Below are 17289 nucleotides of genomic sequence, written 5' to 3'. Positions count from 1 at the left end.
GGTTTGGGTGGACTCCGGGAGCTGGTGATGGACAGGGAAGCCTGGCGTGCTGTGGTTCAAGGGGTTGCAAACAGTTGGACACGACTGAGTGACTGAACTGAACTGAACTGAAAGATCACGATATTTTTTGATGTCACAGATAGCTTCCAGAATCTGAGAAAAATCTGTGTAAACATAATTGTTAAGTGATTCTTATGTGCTGAGTCTTCTGTTAAATGCTTTATGTACATTATCTCATATAATGTTTACAACGATTATATGAAGAAGGTATTGTTGCCACCTCCTTAGGGACTAGGATCACAATCAATTAATGGCAGTGTCCAGGATTGAACCTCTGAGGTTTCTACAACCACGGATGGAGAAACACGGCTCTGAATCTCCAGTACACAGATGGGCATGGATTGTCATCATCAGGTCATCTAAATCAACACATCTCACACTTTATTTTTTGGCCACTCCATGTGGCATGCAAAACTCTTACCATGGATTGAACCTGCATCCCCTGCAGTGGAAGCATGCAGTCTGAACCACTGGACCACAAGGGAAGTCGAACGCATCTCACACTTTAAACTGCACATGCATACCCAGGGATCTTCCTTAAAACGCTAATTCTGATTCTGCAAGTCTGAGGCAGGAACCACGATTCTGTGTTTCCAAGAAGCTCCCAGGTGATGCCATGAACCACACAGTGAGTATCAAGGGCTTAGAGCAGCAGCTATTAAGCCTTTCTAGACTACAGATTCAGCCAAGAATCTGGTAAGTTATGGACTTCTGCCCAGAAAGCTTCAGTCATGCACATACATCTCCTAAAAGCCCAGGTTGAGATTTCTAGTTTGTTCTAGAAAAATACCTTAACCCCTTCCAAACAGATGGATCTCACCTGTTTCAACAAATTTCTGATAAAGCAGAATTCTGGATGCCATTTTGGCTATTACTTTCCACCATCTCAAAACACTGGCTGCCTGAATATCCTTATAACACATGCATTTCCTCTTCCTCATCATAGTGCAAGCTCCTTAGCTCTTCACTTCTCTTTGTGGAGCTAGAGGGTATCTGTGTATCTGTCTGAAAGCATTGACCTCAAATCCAATCCATCCCTTTCTTGTTTTGCCTCATCTTAGGAAACTCTTCAAGTCCTGCATGGCATTTTCCGTAATAATGCTTCCTTCTCACCCATTCCCTCTCCCCTCCTTTAACAATGATCTACGTAACTCATGTGCCATGTGATACAGTTATCGGAAAGTGATGTTACCTGAACATACACATACAAAACAATATGATAAGATACTTTTCTAAAAGAGTAGATAATCTTAAACATTAATAAGTGGAAAAATCTGTGAAATCAAAGCATTTTTTTCTCTTTTTTTTATATAATAGCCTTTCATTCTTTTTATGATTTTGTCTTTGAAAGCTCTTTCTGCAGATGACAGATGATATTGTTCTTCCATCCTGCTTCAGACAGAATTAAGGGAGGAAGGGGAGAAAAAACTATTGTAGAGCCTCTCCACTCTGCGACATGATTTTTATAATTAATATATACAACTGAGCAGAGAAAGGTACGTTATAATGAAATGCAATTAAGAGGTGTTTGTTCTTTTCCCACACATGATGACTATAATTTCCTTGGCTGTTTAGAAGTCAACCATTATCATTACATTTTGTACATATCTTTTCTTTTTTTTTTTTGCTCCTGAATTTGTTTATTTTCAATAAAAAACAAACATGGATTTATAGCATTTGATATTCAGATAACATCATCTTTTAATTATAGTACTTGCTGATCATCAAATCTAACACCTTTTATGGTATTTTTTTGCATTGGCATGGCTTCTAATTTTTAATTAATGGACCTTTAAAAATAGCTCCAAATAAAACTGTAATTTCAATTTACCAAAAAAGCTTAGGTTGGACGACAGCATTATGCTTTCCTTCCATGTGGAAAGGAACCAATCTGATTTTATAGTTATCTGTCATCTTGGACTTTAATTATAAACTCTCCTGTACAACCTGACATTTAGTCATGCACACTGGACAGCCCTCTCTTCCTGCTCCCCACTTTCTTTCTCTTTTGTCACCATCCTCCCTGATTTGAATGGAAAAAGAAGGATTGGGAGGATGCAACAGTCACTCGTTGGGGGAGTTGGTGTGTGATGGGGTGGAATGAGGCACCCATCTGGAGCTTGCGCCTGATTCTCCCCGGTTGTTTTCCTCTCTGAAAGTATTCCGATATTCCTCGAGCCTCAAGGACAGAATTCAAATTCACTTGGGATGCTGAACTTGAGTGCAAGAAACTCACGTTAAACAGCAGAGACCCACCAACGCGGGAGCCAGGGAGTAGCTTCTCACACAATAGATGCTTAATAAAAACTTGTGACTTCAAGGAAGCCAGTAGCTTTAATGAGAAAACAGGAATAAACACAATTATAGAGTAGAGAGGGCCTCTGACACTGAATGTTAGGGCATAATTTTTACTCGACATCTTTTAAGTATCCCAGAACCTAAAATTAAAATGGTGGTGGCATGTGCTCTTATTTACTGTATTTCCTTTCTGAGGATTGTTTAAAGCACAAATAGCAAAGAATGGTTATTGCCCCTAAAGAGCCATGCTTAATATCTCAGAAGATGCTCTCAGGGAAATGGGGTTGCTGCTTAGTCTACGAATATGCTATTTCTCCAGGTTTAGACAATTGGGAAATGTAGGAAGAACATACAAGGCAACAAATGTTTCTTTCTTTTATAGACGTATAATGCTTCATTAAAACAACAGCAACAGTCACTGAGAATCCCATACAGCTCTTGCAGCCTATGAGCAGAAGTGAAATATAGAGAGAGCAAGATTTAAAGAAACAGAGACAGTTACTTAGATCCAAAGTAAGCACCTTCTTCCACTAACCCAGCTGTTGCCAGGTCACCTTATGGAGCTTTCTTTGTGCCAGGTAAAGTACCAGAAGACACAAAGATGAATCAGGTAATGTTTTCTGCTTTTGAGAAGCTCTTCGACAGGAATATGCAAAGCAGACAAAGTTCCAGCAAGACAGGGGGGACAGGCATGCCACACTTGGTAAATGCTGAGGCTGTGGGCTCAGAGGTCCATCTGCTTCTTTCTCAGACTTGCTTCTGCAAGGCTCCTTCCAGCTCCTATATTAATATTGAGTTGGCTTCTGCTTGGTTCTTATTGATTATTGATGAAATAGTTCCTTTGAAATTTAAAAAAAAAGTCAAACTCACAGAAACAGAGGGCAGAAAAGGGATAGTCAAGGTTTGCTAAAGGGTAATAAACTTTCAGTTATAAGATGAATAAAGTCTGAGAATCTAATGTACAACCTGAGGACTAGAGTTGAGAACACTGTATTGTGTAATTAAAAATTGTTAAGAGAGTATAACTTCAATGTTCTCATCAAAAAAAGGTAAATATGTGGGGTAATCGATGTGTTAACTAACTCAGTGGGAATCCTTCCCCCAAGTATACTAGTTGCTCATTTGTGTCTGACTCTTTGCGACCCCATAGACTATAGCCCACCAAGCTCCTTTGTACATGGAATTCTCAGGCAAGAAAGCTGAAGTGGGTTGCTATTCCCTTCTCCAGGGTATCTTCCCAATGCAGGGATCTAACCCAGGTCTCCCGCGTTGGAGGCAGCTTCTTTACTGTCTGAGCCACCAGGGAAGCCCTTCCCTAAGTATAGGCATTTGCTGCTGTTCAGTCACTCAGTCGTGTCTGACTCTTAGTGACCCCACGGACTGTAGCACGCCAGGCTTCCCTGTCCTTCACTCTCCTGGAGTTTGCTCAAACTCATGTCCATCGAGTTGATGTTCCAACCATCTTATCCTCTGTTTTCCCCTTCTCCTCCTGCCCTCAATCTTTCATAGCATTAGGATCTTTTCCAATGAGTCAGCTCTTGGCATCAAGTAGCCAAAGTATTGGAACTTCAGCTTCAGCATCAGTCCTTCCAATGAATATTCAGGTATATCAGATCATCATGTTGACTCTTAACTATCTTGCCACTTCAATTGTCATAAAGTTTATCATAAAGCTGAAAAAGTAAAACAGCTCCTTTCATGAAAGAGAGCTGCTTGTGAATCCTGGGAGTGGGGGGATCTCAGACTCTTTCTTCCTTATACCCTTTATTCCCTGATCTTCCAACAAATGTAGAAAATGAAAAGACGTACAAATGAGCTACACTGGTTCCCCAGCTCAGTACAATTTTTGCTTCCCACCCAGCATAATTTCCTCTCAGTAAGAAGCAAAGTTTTCCTCAGAAGCTAAGTTAGGCCTTAATTAGCCTATTCTCCCTGCTTTTCTGCTTTTTATGAAAAGTTAGCATGAAACAACTTCTTTGCTCAGCTCTGAACTTTTACGATCTGCCAGGCCAGGGCTTTTTTTGTTTTATTTTTTAAAATTCTGGCTGTTGCAAAACCTAGTTTGAACCCCAAAACATTTTACAGGTATTTATGTGGTAGGTTTCTCCCTTAGGCTCTGAAATTTGTTTCTCTTGGTCTGTCTGCCTGGCTCTGTTCCTATCCTGCCAAGGGTGTGGGTCCTGTGACACACTGGGGCCCCCTCCAGCCCTGGGTCCTCGGACAGTGTGGCTGTGTGAATACTCAAGGGTTTGTTGTAATGGTTTTGTAATATACGTGTGTGTTAAATCATCATGCTGTATGCCTGAAACTTATGTATTTTTAGATCAATACTATATCAATAAAGCTGTAAAATACATATTTAGAAAAACAGGTTTGTGATTGCATTGAGATGGGGTAGTAGAAGTCAGAGCTGAGAGAAAAGCAAAGGAGGAAATTGAGAGAGTGATGCGTATGTTCACTATCTTGATAATGACAGCGGTTTCAAGGGTGTATATGTATGTCAAAACTTATCAAATTCCTTGAAATATTTGAAATACGTGCAATTTATTATAAACCAAATATTAATATTTGCTGTTGTAGTTGTTTAGTTGCTAAGTCGTGTCCAACTTTTTTGAGACACTATGGACTGTAGCCTGCCAGGCTTCTCTGTTCATGGGATTTCCCAGGCAAGAATATTGGAGTGGGTTGCCATTTCCTTCTCCAGTGGACCTTCCCGACCCAGGGATGGAACCCCCATCTCTTGCTTGGCAGACAGATTCTTTACCACTGAGTCACCTAGGACTGTACCATAATAAAATTGGGCTTTTTTTTTGTCTCCGGTTACTAGTTTTCTAAAACTATATATTTTATTGAAGTATAGTAGATTTTCAGTGTTGTATTAATTTCTTCTGTAGCTCATGTGATTCAGTTATACATATGTATACATTCTTGTTTTGTTTTGGTTTTTTTTTTGAAGGGTGTTTGGGGGCCATGCCCTTTTACCTTTCCTTTCTTGACTGATGAAGTCCTAAGTCGGGACTCAGTTTAGGCTCTGACTTGCCCACCAATTTTCCAAGGGATTTTTCATAGGGTTTCTCTTCCCTTGATGATCAGGTGGGACAGAGAACTTGGTACAGCCATCATAAAGAGAAAGTGAGACTGTACTTCTCTGAAAAGGAAGTGTGAACTAGTGGTTAAGAATCCAGGTCAGGACTCCAAATTCAGGCTCTGCTTACTCAGCACCTGTAGATCTTTGAGTCAAATATCTAACCCCACAAAGTCTCAACACCGTCATCTTTCAAAATAGGGATAATAATGCTTCCTTCTTTACAGAGTGGTTATAAAGATCAAATAAAAGCTTTTAGTAGCAAACCTATGAAACAGTTACTAGGCCGGTAAAGATTGGCAAGTATTAGGTTTGTACTGTATGTGTGTGTGTATGTTTGTATGTATGTATGTGGGTATATGTGTGTATCTGTGGGTATATATGTATACGTGTGCATGACTGAATGTATATGTGTGTATATGTATGTGTGTGTATGGATATGTGTGTGTATGTGTGTATGTGAAATATGAAGCTTGACTAGGAGCAAGTAATTTCTGGATTAAGTGTCCTGTGTTAAATATTGAGCCTCAAAAGGCAACATGAACTTTTAGAAGCATCATCATCAGGTTCATCAGCCCAAAATTCATAGCCTCCTCTCTCAACAGATTTTTTTTCCTATTCTTCATCAGTATAATATTATTTAAGAATCCATTCTGACTTTTTCTTACCAATTATTCCAGCAACATCTCAAGAGTTTCTTGTGATTTGAAGGAAAAAAAAAACACCCATCTCCTAACACTCCTAATTTCAGTGGCCAAAAAGATAGGGATTTGCTCTCTAATCAGGGTGGGCAGCCTGTATAGTTGGATAAGCCTCTGACCCCCAAAAGGTCCTGCCTTTGGTTTAATGATCTTCTCTTGCTGTCTTGAAATTCTTAGTCATTTTTGAGTGCATGGGTAGGGGGAGCCTACAGTTTCATTTTGCCATGGGCTTTGCAAATTCCACAGCCAGGCTGATCTCTGCATGTATGCATACTCAGTCACTTCAGTTGTTTTCGACTCTTGGCAACCCCAAGGCCTGTAGCCCGCCAGGCTGCTCTCTCCGTGGGATTCTCCAAGCAAGAATACTGGAGTGAATTGCCATGTCCTCCTCCCGGGGATCTTCTCGGCCCAGGGACTGAACCCGCATCTATTATGGCTCCTGCATTGACAGGTGTGTTCTTTACTACTAATGCCACCTGGAAAGCCCAGTCTGGTCTCTGGTCTGTGGAAACTGGACTTTGGCTTCTGTTGCCTGCTAGTCTCTTACGGGAAACCATACAGGATGCTCTGCTTGTTTTAACCTTCTTATGACCTATTCCTGGAGTAAGGTTGTTTGCTTTCAATCAAGTTAAGTTTAGAATAAAGGACGATAGGTGATCTCCTTTCTAGACCTTGTAGGCAAGTGCTTTACTATTCTACTCCTAAGGAAAAAGCCCAGCATCTGCTTAAATCAACCCCATACAAACCCTTCACTGCAATCAACTTCTTTTTGTTGTCTAATAGCAAGAACCCCTGGTGGCAGGGATTCCCACCATGTTGTTGTGGGTGATTTGATACAGGCTGCTTTCTTGTGAGCAATAGGCAGCTAATGCTCTCTTGGACCTTTGGATCACTTACCCTACAGTTAGAACGTCAGCCCCAGAGACCTGCTCCCCGAAACTCCCAGAAAACATAGCCCCGGGTCACCTTTGTGGACCTGTCCCATAGTGAGATAGTGGCCAGAGCCCCCTGAGAGCTCAAAAATCCTTTCTCCAAGCTTCTAAGTGCTATCAGAATGCTCTTGTCAATTCCACGTATTTGCCCTGCATCATTTTGGTTTCTCTCCTATCGCTCCTTTTAATGTCAGGTTCTGCCCCATGATTGACAATTATAATTACTCCTTACAGAGCCTCATATTAATAACAGCCATTGATCTAACTCAGATGATTCCAAGCCTCTTTATTTCCCAACCTCAAATGTGAGACTTTAGCTCCTCCAAGCTTGAATTCTGCAGCTGGCAAAAGAGAGCTCAGACCAGGTTTCCAAATAATAGGTGAGCTTCCTCTCATATCAGCCCCAGTGCAGAGCCCCCTCTCCTCAATAGACATTTTTTCTCTCGTTTTGATCAACATATTATTTTCAAAAATCCATTTTGACTTTTCTTTGCCAGAAAAGGCTCTCCATGCTCTCTGTTGCACAGCAGGAAGCTCTTTTCGACTCGCTCAGATTGGTGGGTGGAGGAGACCACAATTATACCCCATTTCAATGACATGTCTGGGGTTGCAGTGACTCCAGACAAAGAAGCTGAAATGTATGAAAGTTTCTGTGTCGTCAAGACAGAACCTAAAAATACCTGCCTGAGATGCAGGTTGGGAGCTATTTCCAACAACAGGGCTCCAAGGTTTCCCCGCTGGGAGCTTGAGAGCCTCTGAATTCTTTTCAGCAGGCTGTCTAGGGTACCTGGTGATCAGGGGGCTGATGCACAAAGGCCAATGTTGAGGGGAAGAAGGCTCCCCAAGAGGCCCCTGTCTCACCTTGCTGCGCCCGATGACAGGTTTCAGTGGGTCTCCTCCAGGCTATTCCAAAGAGTCAGAACACAGCCCATGCAGAGAGCAGGCTCCTTAGGATCCTGCCTTATTGCCATCGGTCCTATTTCAAGAAGACTGCACTGTTATGGGGAGAATTAAGAAGGAAATGTGACCAGGCAGAAGAGGAGCTCAGAGATTTCTCAGTTATTCTTTTTCCTGATGCTTCAATTTTTCCTGAAGTAATGTTTCACCTAATGGTTGTAGATGCTTCATTTTCATTTTTCCTTTGGTGTGGCACTTACCACCACTCCATCTTTGGTCATTTCCCTTTAAAAACACTCATCCTTGATCTTGAGTCAAAATTGACCTCCCTCTGATGTCTAAGTATTGGGGCCACGGAGAATTCAAGCTCATACTCTATATGTTTGTACTGTAGATACTTGGAAACAGTGCTCACAGGTTCCACAAGCTTATGTTCAATGTCAGTTTCCTTTGACCTTCCTTTTGGTGCCCTTGAGTCTAACTCCACCTAGTCCTCCTTCCCTCAAACATCTGCCCAAGCCTTTCTCAACTGTGGCAAAGAGGTCAGACCTTCTGATGGGAGAATCCAAGAGGTATTTGGGAACATTCTTACTAGTGTTAAAGTGAGAGTGGGGTTTTCTCACGGGAGTTGGTGTTGAACCCTTTCTACCCGAATTCTTTGAGATCTCCAGATAGCTATCGGCTCAAGTAACTTAGTCTGGTTTAAAAGTGCTGAATTTAAAATCCTTGCCTGGACCATGCTCAGGAGCATCTCTTGGCTCTTTAAAATGTGCAAAGTCAACCTCGGTACCAGAAAAGCTCAGTCTGGGGATGGCAGTGCTCCTCGGAGGGTGCGGGAGAGAGTCTCCTGATTCATTGAGCTAGTTGAGAAAAGAGAAGCATTTATTAAAGAAGAGAACAGAAGGAATTACACTTTTTTAGATCCTTTCTTTGTTTTTTAAAACGACTATGAAATACCGTCATGAACCACAGTGTAAAGAGGGGAGATAATTGTACCAGAAAACTTGGGCTAAAGGAACTTACACTATTTTGCATCAGGATTATTTCTTCAGTTTTTCCTCTTATTTTTGTGAACTTTTCCTTTTTAAAAAAGTACTTTTTAGCTCATAACTTTTAAAATCTGCAGGAAAGCTGAAAACACAGTATAATAAATGACCATACATCTTCATCTATATTCACTGAATATTGCCATCTACCTACACTCACTACCTTCCTGTCGTTCCCCCATGCACCCCATCCAAAAATATCTTGCAGATACCATGGTGCATCTCCCCTTTCCCAGTATTTCACTGACTCCTATGTGTTTTTGTCTCCCCAGTACAGATAAGTCCCACCACTTCCCTCTGCTCATTGCTCCATATTCTTTGAAGAGTCCCAGACCAGGTCCTGCTCAATACTCCACATTCTGGATTTGTTTGGCCATTGCCCCATTCAGGTTAACTATTTCTTTCAAGAACACAGATCCCTCCCACAGCATCACACCAGAAGGGTTTTTTTTTTTTTTTGGCATGTCTTTTTGTTTGTTTGTTTTGCTTTTGTTTTGTAGGCATCTCTTAATGCCCATTCTTTCCTGCCCCACCAGCAGCAATGACCCTGACACCCACAACACAGCACTCATTTAGAAGGTGAGAGAAGATGACTATTTGTGGACAATTTTGAGAGAGTTAAGAAGAGTTTTGAAAATGGTGAGTATAAAGTGACTTCAAGTGGGTTGTACAGTATATGTATTTGCAGAGTAATTCCCAATTATTTGGTATGATTTTAGTCATGCTTAAAGGTAAAGAAAAAATGGACTGGTGTATTTTATATTATGAAATCAAAATGTCTTATAAAAATCCAATGGGTCTTGGAGACTGTGAGTAAAACTAAAATGTCCTCAAGAGTGACCACCTCTGCAATATAACTGTGACAACTGGTTGTCATTTGGTTATTCAGCTTCCCTCAGCACCTTCCCAGTTCTTTTGGAGAGTCTCAGGAAGGTGGTGTATCAACCATGTGTTCTGGAATGAATCTACACCTTGGTTTCTCTTCTGAACCCTTGGCCACAGTTGCCCCGTGAGGACACTACTCCCCTGAGCTTCCTGCCTTCAATCCCATGCTGTCACCTAGCTTCTGAGTCTACCCAGCCAATGACCAGACCTCGCAGAGTAGCTCATGAAGACAGCTTTCGGTTTTAACCATCTCTACCTCAGGGTTCAAAATCAACCCTTCAGGCTTCCCTGGTGGCTCAGATGGTGAAGAATCTGTCTGCAATGCAGGAGACCTGGGTTCAATTCCTGGATTGGGAAGATCCCCTGAAGAAGGAAATGACAACCCACTCCAGAATTCTTGCCTGGAGGATCACATGGACAAAGGAGCCTGGTGGGCTGCTGTCTGTAGGGTTGCAAAGAGTAGGACATGATTGAGCAGCTAACACTTTCACTTTCACCACAGGGTTCAAAATCAACCCTTTGGGGTAGATAAATATGAATGGCGGTGTGGAGATGGTAGTAGTCATGAATCAAATGCCTTGTTATTTTTCTCCATGTTCATTGCTCACTTTCATTGATTCCTGTATTCTGAGTCTCTTCTTTCTACTCTAGGACAGGATCTCCTACTCAGTTAAAGTCTCCTAACAGACATCAAATCACGCAAGTAGCTACTTGGAGAGTAGGGTCTCAGTTACCTCTGACCCAGATTTCAATACAACCAATACAATCCCACCAAGGGCAGCAGTTGTATACATGTACGTCATTAGAAACCATTTCTTCAAGATGGATATCCATCTCTCTATAGATACAGACACAGATAAAATAGAGAAGTATGTTAAAATATATATTTGATATATAAATATATATTTCAAAGTTCTATGGCCAAACGTGTTTGGGAATCATTGCACTGAACACAGCTGCATACATTTTTTGTTACGGATTCTTTAACATAATAATGTGTAATTGTGAATCTTCAAGGTAGGATTATTATTATTCTTTTTAAGGTCTTTCCCAAGGGAGATTTATTTAATTTTAATTTTTTTAACTTATAATTTTACACTGGAGTATAGCTAATTAACAATGTTTTGATAGTTTCAGGTAGATAGCAAAGGGACTCAGTCATACATATATCTGTATCCATTCTCCCCCAAGGAAGGATTGTTATTGTCCTTTTTTCCTCACTTACTGAAATGAAAACCCTTATTACTTGGAGGAATTTGTGGAACAGGTTCATTCCAAACTTGTTTGTGAAGTTTCACTTGTTTCAGGAGTTGGAGAGAAGCTCAGTAATGACCTCTAGCTGGGAATAGGTATGTTTTAATGTCTTGTGCCAATTGATTGGTTTCTGAAGGTGAAAGAAGAATTAGCAGGAGAGTAAACTGCCTTGTACTTAGAGTTCAAAACTTCCTCAGGGAGTGTTTACCCAGTAAGTTCTGCCCTACTTCCAAGTCATTAGTAAAGAAAACTGTGTTCCATAAGTATGTTATTATGTTGAGATCTTTCACCAAAGAGCTGAGAGAGATATCTGTTGTTCTATTAAAGATAGACCAAAATCACACCCTGTTTTCTCTCTGGGGTCATCATTGCTCTCTGGGCACTATCTGCATGAGAGCCATCAAGCCCAGTTCTGCGGAGGCCATGACAAGACACAAGGCTTGATTTCTTCCAGCAAGAGCAGAGCTTTAGATTTCAAGTTATAATTGAAGTGCAAATAGAAGCCTAATTTGGGAATTAGGACTTGTCCTTTCTCATCAGTCAACGTTCTTCAAGCTTGCCACTAAGATAATTCTGAAAGTGCTAAGTCCTGCCCCTCGAGTCTTTCCCTAGACTAGGGTTTTATCTAGAAGGGTTTTAAGGAAGTCATACTCAAGTTGTATGCAGGATTCTATCTCCAGGAAAACCTGGAGACGGTGGCCAGGGTATCAGTTGCACACAGTCTAAACATTCCCTGGAGTCTTAATTAACCACATTTGCTTTCCTCTTGGCTTCAGGCTGAGTCAGACCAGCCATGACTAAAGTTAGTTACAGTCCTGTGTGGTCACGTGATGTGTGACTACATCTTGGCCCGTGATACATGATCTTTCCTCTTGACCAGCAAGAGTTCGTATCATTTTTTAAAGTATATTTTGACTCGTTACTGTTGCATCCAACTATTAATAAAGTGGATGAATGTCTCCCATAATTGCTATAAAGAGAGAGAGAGGGAGGGAGAGAGAGAGAGAGATGGATGGAAGTGGGCTTGCATAATATTATACATGGACCTCTGGGTGTTTACCATATGGAGTCAGTCACTATGGAAAGGTGGCAAGAGTATGCTTGGGTTTATATCATGATTCAACCCTAGTCAATTAGCTCTGTGAATCTGGGCAAGCTGTTTAAACTTTGTTAGACTCCTTGCTGAGCCTTTACTCTGCATAGGCCTGGCCCGGATCACACAACGTATGTTAACTCATTCAATCTTTCCAACAATTGTATAGGTACTTCCTTAAGCCCATTTTACTATCAAGGTCAAGTAAATTTTTAAATTTCTTTATAACTTTAAAAATCTTATTTTGGCTGCACGGGCTCTTTATTGCAGCACACGGGCTTCTCTAGTTGTGGCATGAAGGCTCTAAAGTGTTCAGACTCAGTAGTTGTGACTTGTGGGATCTTAATTCCCCTACTAGGGGTTGAACCTGGGCCCCCTACATTGGGAGCATGACGTTTTATCCACTGGACCACCAGGGAAGTCCCCAAGGGCAATTCACTTGACCAGGGTTAGTCCATTATCCTCTTGTGCAAGTGAAATCAGATAGCATCTGGCTTGATCCATCGCAAGCACACCAAATTTTCACTCTCATTGATTATTTTTAAGGTCAATTTTATATACTGTAATTTCTGCACTAGGCATTATTCTGAATGCTTCATATATACTAACTCATTCAATGTTATGAGATGGGTACAGTTTTCATGCCCATTTGATAGATGCAGAAAGTGAGGCACAGAGAGACTGAGAGATCTTTCCACTGTCACAAGGTTATTCAGTGGTGGAGGCTGGATTTAAATCTGTTTGGTCATAGAGGTTATACTCAATCTTTGTACAAATTGTCATTTTCATTGTTGTGGGTTTGAGTGTTTATTGGCACTCATTTCCCCATGAATTTCTTGAGGATAGAGACTATTTTCTGTAGTGCTGGCGGTCCCTGCAAGCTATCCCCCTGTCCTCACCATCACTATAACCATTGCCCAGAGCTGGGGCTTTCTGTGAATTTCTTGTTGAATAAATGTACATGCTAAGAGGTTACATATGATTTGTTGAAGAAATTACTAGAAAACTTGTGAGGCTGGTAAATGACTGCACTTGAAATGAGAAAGTGAGTCAAGGAAGAATTGCTAAGCACGATTTTAGTGAAACAAACCGTTCTAACTCTGTTTTGAAGATGTCCTGCATTCAGAGGTTCTTGGGCAAGAAAGTCCTGTTCTCCTGCTAAATCTTGGATAGAATGTTTACCTCTACAAAGAAGAGAAGCCACTGGGTACCTGGCTCCTTTGAAAGTAGTTCAGTTCAGTCGCTCAGTTGGGTCTGACTCTTTGCGACCCTATGGACTGCAGCATGACAGGTTTCCCTTCTCCTTTATAAGTAGACCTGCTTGTATATCAACAAACACTTACTGAGCTCTTACCATTAGCCAGATGCAATGCTAAGACCTTTAGAGGGAGGACATGATGTAATACTTTTGACAACCATAGGAAGGATGTTCTAACAGTATCCCAATTTTACACATAAGGTAACTGAGTCATGGGGCCAACAGGCTCAAGGTCACACACTAGTGAGGATTTGAATTTGCATCTTCAAATATGGGGCTTCTCGGTGGCACTGGTGGTAAATAATCCACCTACCAATGAGAGAGAAGCCTTAGATGCAAGTTCAATCCCTGGGTTGGGAAGAACCCCTGGAGAAGGGAATGGCAACCCACATCAGTATTCTTGCCTGGAGAATCCCATGGACAGAGGAGCCTGGCGGGCTACAGTCTATAGGGTCAAAAAAGGCAGAGAGGACTGAGCACACAAGTACCCTTCAAAGATGAACTAGAGCTCATCTAGCGAGAAATGCCCTTTTTGCAACAGGAGCCCTCCTGAGCTTCCCTCCTGAGCATCGATGCAGTGAGAGTCTGATCGATGATGGCTTTGATGGATCCTCAGGCTCCTGCCTGCCCTGCTCTTGCCATTCATCCAATGTAGATGTCCAAGCCTCTGGTCTTCAGAGTGCAGCCAAGGAAAGGAATTTAGGGTGGACAGACAGCCTTGAGGGCAAGCTATTGTATCTTTCTTAAAGTGAAATTGTGAAAGTTACTCAGGTGTGTCACACTCTTTGAGACCCCATGGCCACATTCTTTACCAGCTGAGCCATCAGGGAAGCCCAAGAATACTGGAGTGGGTAGCCTATCCCTTCTCAACCAGATCTTCCAGACCCAAGAATCAAACCAGAGTCTTCTGCTTTGCTGGTGGATTCTTTATCAGTTGAGCTACCAGGAAAGCCCTTTTTCTTAAGGCAATACCTGTTGATTGTGCAGAACATCTGAGAGTAAGTACTGACACTGACTGAGAAAGTTGGATACTTAGTCTCTATTTTAATAGACTTTATGACTTGATTCTAATCCTGAATATTGCAGTCCTTCTGGTTTCTGCTTGGTTTTTTAATGCTGAAATATTTACCATCATGTTGAGATAGTAGTGCAGACCATGCCATGAAAATTGTCTTTCATGCCAATAGCAGAAAAAAAATGCTGTTGTTTTTTTTTTTTAACGGACAGGGAAGGAAAATTAGTATCAGCTCAGAAGTCACCGTGTGTTCAGTATCAATGACCCAAGTTCCTTCTGGTTGGCTACTTCTCAAATCCCCCAGCTCCATGAAATAGAATCAGAGACAATAAAAGACAAAAAAAAAAAAAAAAGACACAGGACAGTAAAAAGACATCCAGAAAGATTTTCATAAATGCAACAGTACTTTTATAAAAAAAGCAATTTCAAGCCTACTCCAGGTAGACACGTAAAATCTTATGAACAACTTCAAAGTCTTATTCATGAGGCTTTCATGAAGATTCTTCTAAAAATTTTAAAAGGAAAGGACAGAAGGAGTGGGATAAAAAAAAAAAAATTAGTTATTTGGGCCATGTGATTTCAGGAATCAGGAAAAGGATTCCTTACACTCTCCCTTGTTGGAAGTGTCATGAATCTTGCGGCTCCCAACATTCATGGAGTCTAGCCTTGTCACGGGGCTCATTAGTATTCATCATTAATTCATATTTTCAAAGCAACAAAGGAGAAAACAGTAGTGGGAAGAATAAGAAAGTGTCAAATCCTGGGAGTAACATTTCACTGCAGTGTTGCGACTAAGGTTAGTGGAGGTTGTGCAGTTTTAAAAACTGATCCAAACATAGGCAAGAGGAGAAGGCACATGCTGTTTTCCCCACTGAATGCCAAGTTCACTCTGCCAGGTCCCAGCCTCATTTTCCTATCTGGGGAACTCTTTCCCCTGAGTTTCACTGACTCGGCCTCTAAGTCCACCTTTGAGAAGCTTCATTTGATAATAATGAAGCACATATTTTGTGCCAGATGCTGTGTTTAGGGATTTATGGGTATTATCTCATTTCATTTCACAGCAACACCCATCTTATCCCTGTTTTATAGACAAGATCAGTTCAGTTCAGTCACTCAGTTGTATCTGACTCTTTGGACCCCATGAACTGCAGTGCGCCAGGCCTCCCTGTCCATCACCAACTCCTGGAGTTTACTCAAACTCATGTGCATTGAGTCGGTGATGCCATCCAACCATCTCATCCTCTGTCATCCCCTTCTCCTCCTGCCTTCAATGTTTCCCAGCATCAGGATGAGGACAAAAAGGGTAAGTGATTGCTGAGAGTTACTTAGCTGATCAGTTTTGTGTCTGTAATGCAAACCCAGGTGATCTGGCTCCAGAACCTGTGCTTTAATTGGAAAGCCATACACCATCCCTGGGGAGATGTTCTTCTGACCCCTTGGACCCTGCCCTTCTCCAAGCTCACTCACCCCTACACTGTTCCCTGGCTAGACAAGAGGTGATTTGGCTTTCTGGCAATCCAAACATAGACTGATTTTAAAAACCATGTATTTAGGATGAACTTTCAATGAGTCTCTTAGCCTCGTTGTTGGGGTGGCAAATAAATGAGTCCAGTGAGGGTATTTTCCCCTACAAAAATCTAACTTCTCTTGATGAATGGATGTCAGTAAGGCTCAAGCAGAAGAATCTATATTTTCAACTGCCTTTTTATCATATATGCATTAGTAAGAGGCAAGTAGACTCTAGGTTTTGCCCACTTGAAACTTTTCTCCCTTTCTTTACCTTTCCATTCTCTTATTCTTCTTTTAGATACTCTGCAGACATTTGCTGAATACCTATGTCATGTCAGGCTCCAGGTGAAGAACTGGGAATGCCAGGGTGGCTAAAGAAAGGTCTCTGGACTCAGTGGGTCATCCCAGACATGGAAGTTGACAATTATAACAGAAAATCCTGTTGTTGCTCTTCAGTTGCACAGTGACTCTTTGTGACCTCATGGTCTACAGCAGGCCAGACTTCCCTGTCCTTCACTATCTCCTGAAGTTTGCTCAAATTCATGTCCATTGAGTCAATGATGCCATCCAACCATCTCATCCTCTGTCGCCCCCTTCTCCTCCTGCCTTCAATCTCTCCCAGGATCAGGGGCTTTTCCGGTGAGTCAGCTCTTCACATCAGGTGGCCGAAGTATTGGAGCTTCAGCTTCTGCATCGGTTCTTCCAATGAATATTCAGGGTTGATTTCCTTTAGGATTGACTGATCTTCTTGCAGAAAATCATAGCTAATGTTTATTGACACTATTTGCCATTCTAAATACATTGGGTATGTTTGCATTCATCATCTTAGTTGCTATTATCCCCATTTTACACATGAGACAATCAAAACACAAAGAGATTAAATGACTTGCCTATGGACTCAGTGGGCTTCCCTGGTGGCTCAGACGGCAAAGCGTCTGTCTGCAATGCAGGAGACCCGGGTTCGATCCCTGGGTTGGGAAGATCGCCTGGAGAAGGAAATGGCAGCCCACTCCAGCATTCTTGCCTGGAAAATCCCATGGACAGCAGAGCCTGGTAGGCTACTGTCCATGGGGTCGCAAAGAGTCGAACACGACTGAGCGACTTCACTTCACTTCACATGGACTCAGTGCTAGTAAGTACACAATGAAGCTTGCAAACTCAGGAGTCTTGCTCCAGGGCCTGAGTTCCTCCTGACTCTTCTTCACAGCTCAGTTGCACAGTTATACTCAGGGAGGGGCTTCCCAGGTGGCTCACTG

General features: G+C 41.8%; 1 long non-coding RNA gene across 1 annotated transcript in view; it reads left to right on the top strand.

The window, feature by feature from the left end:
* The window catches only part of LOC145512206 (uncharacterized), a 79297-nt gene that overhangs the window by 48192 nt on the left and 13816 nt on the right, over positions 1-17289 (top strand). The window contains exons 2-4 of the long non-coding RNA XR_014058392.1: positions 1412-1556; positions 2741-2871; positions 9520-9658. This is a non-coding gene — a long non-coding RNA (uncharacterized LOC145512206). The remainder of the gene's footprint in view (positions 1-1411; positions 1557-2740; positions 2872-9519; positions 9659-17289) is intronic.

The sequence above is a fragment of the Giraffa tippelskirchi genome, chromosome 7, assembly GCF_054371585.1.
Source record: "Giraffa tippelskirchi isolate mGirTip1 chromosome 7, T2T-mGirTip1v1.2.pri, whole genome shotgun sequence".
Classification (NCBI taxonomy): domain Eukaryota; kingdom Metazoa; phylum Chordata; class Mammalia; order Artiodactyla; family Giraffidae; genus Giraffa; species Giraffa tippelskirchi.
Note: the sequence above shows the minus strand (reverse complement) of the source record. Positions and strands in the feature narration are given on the sequence as shown.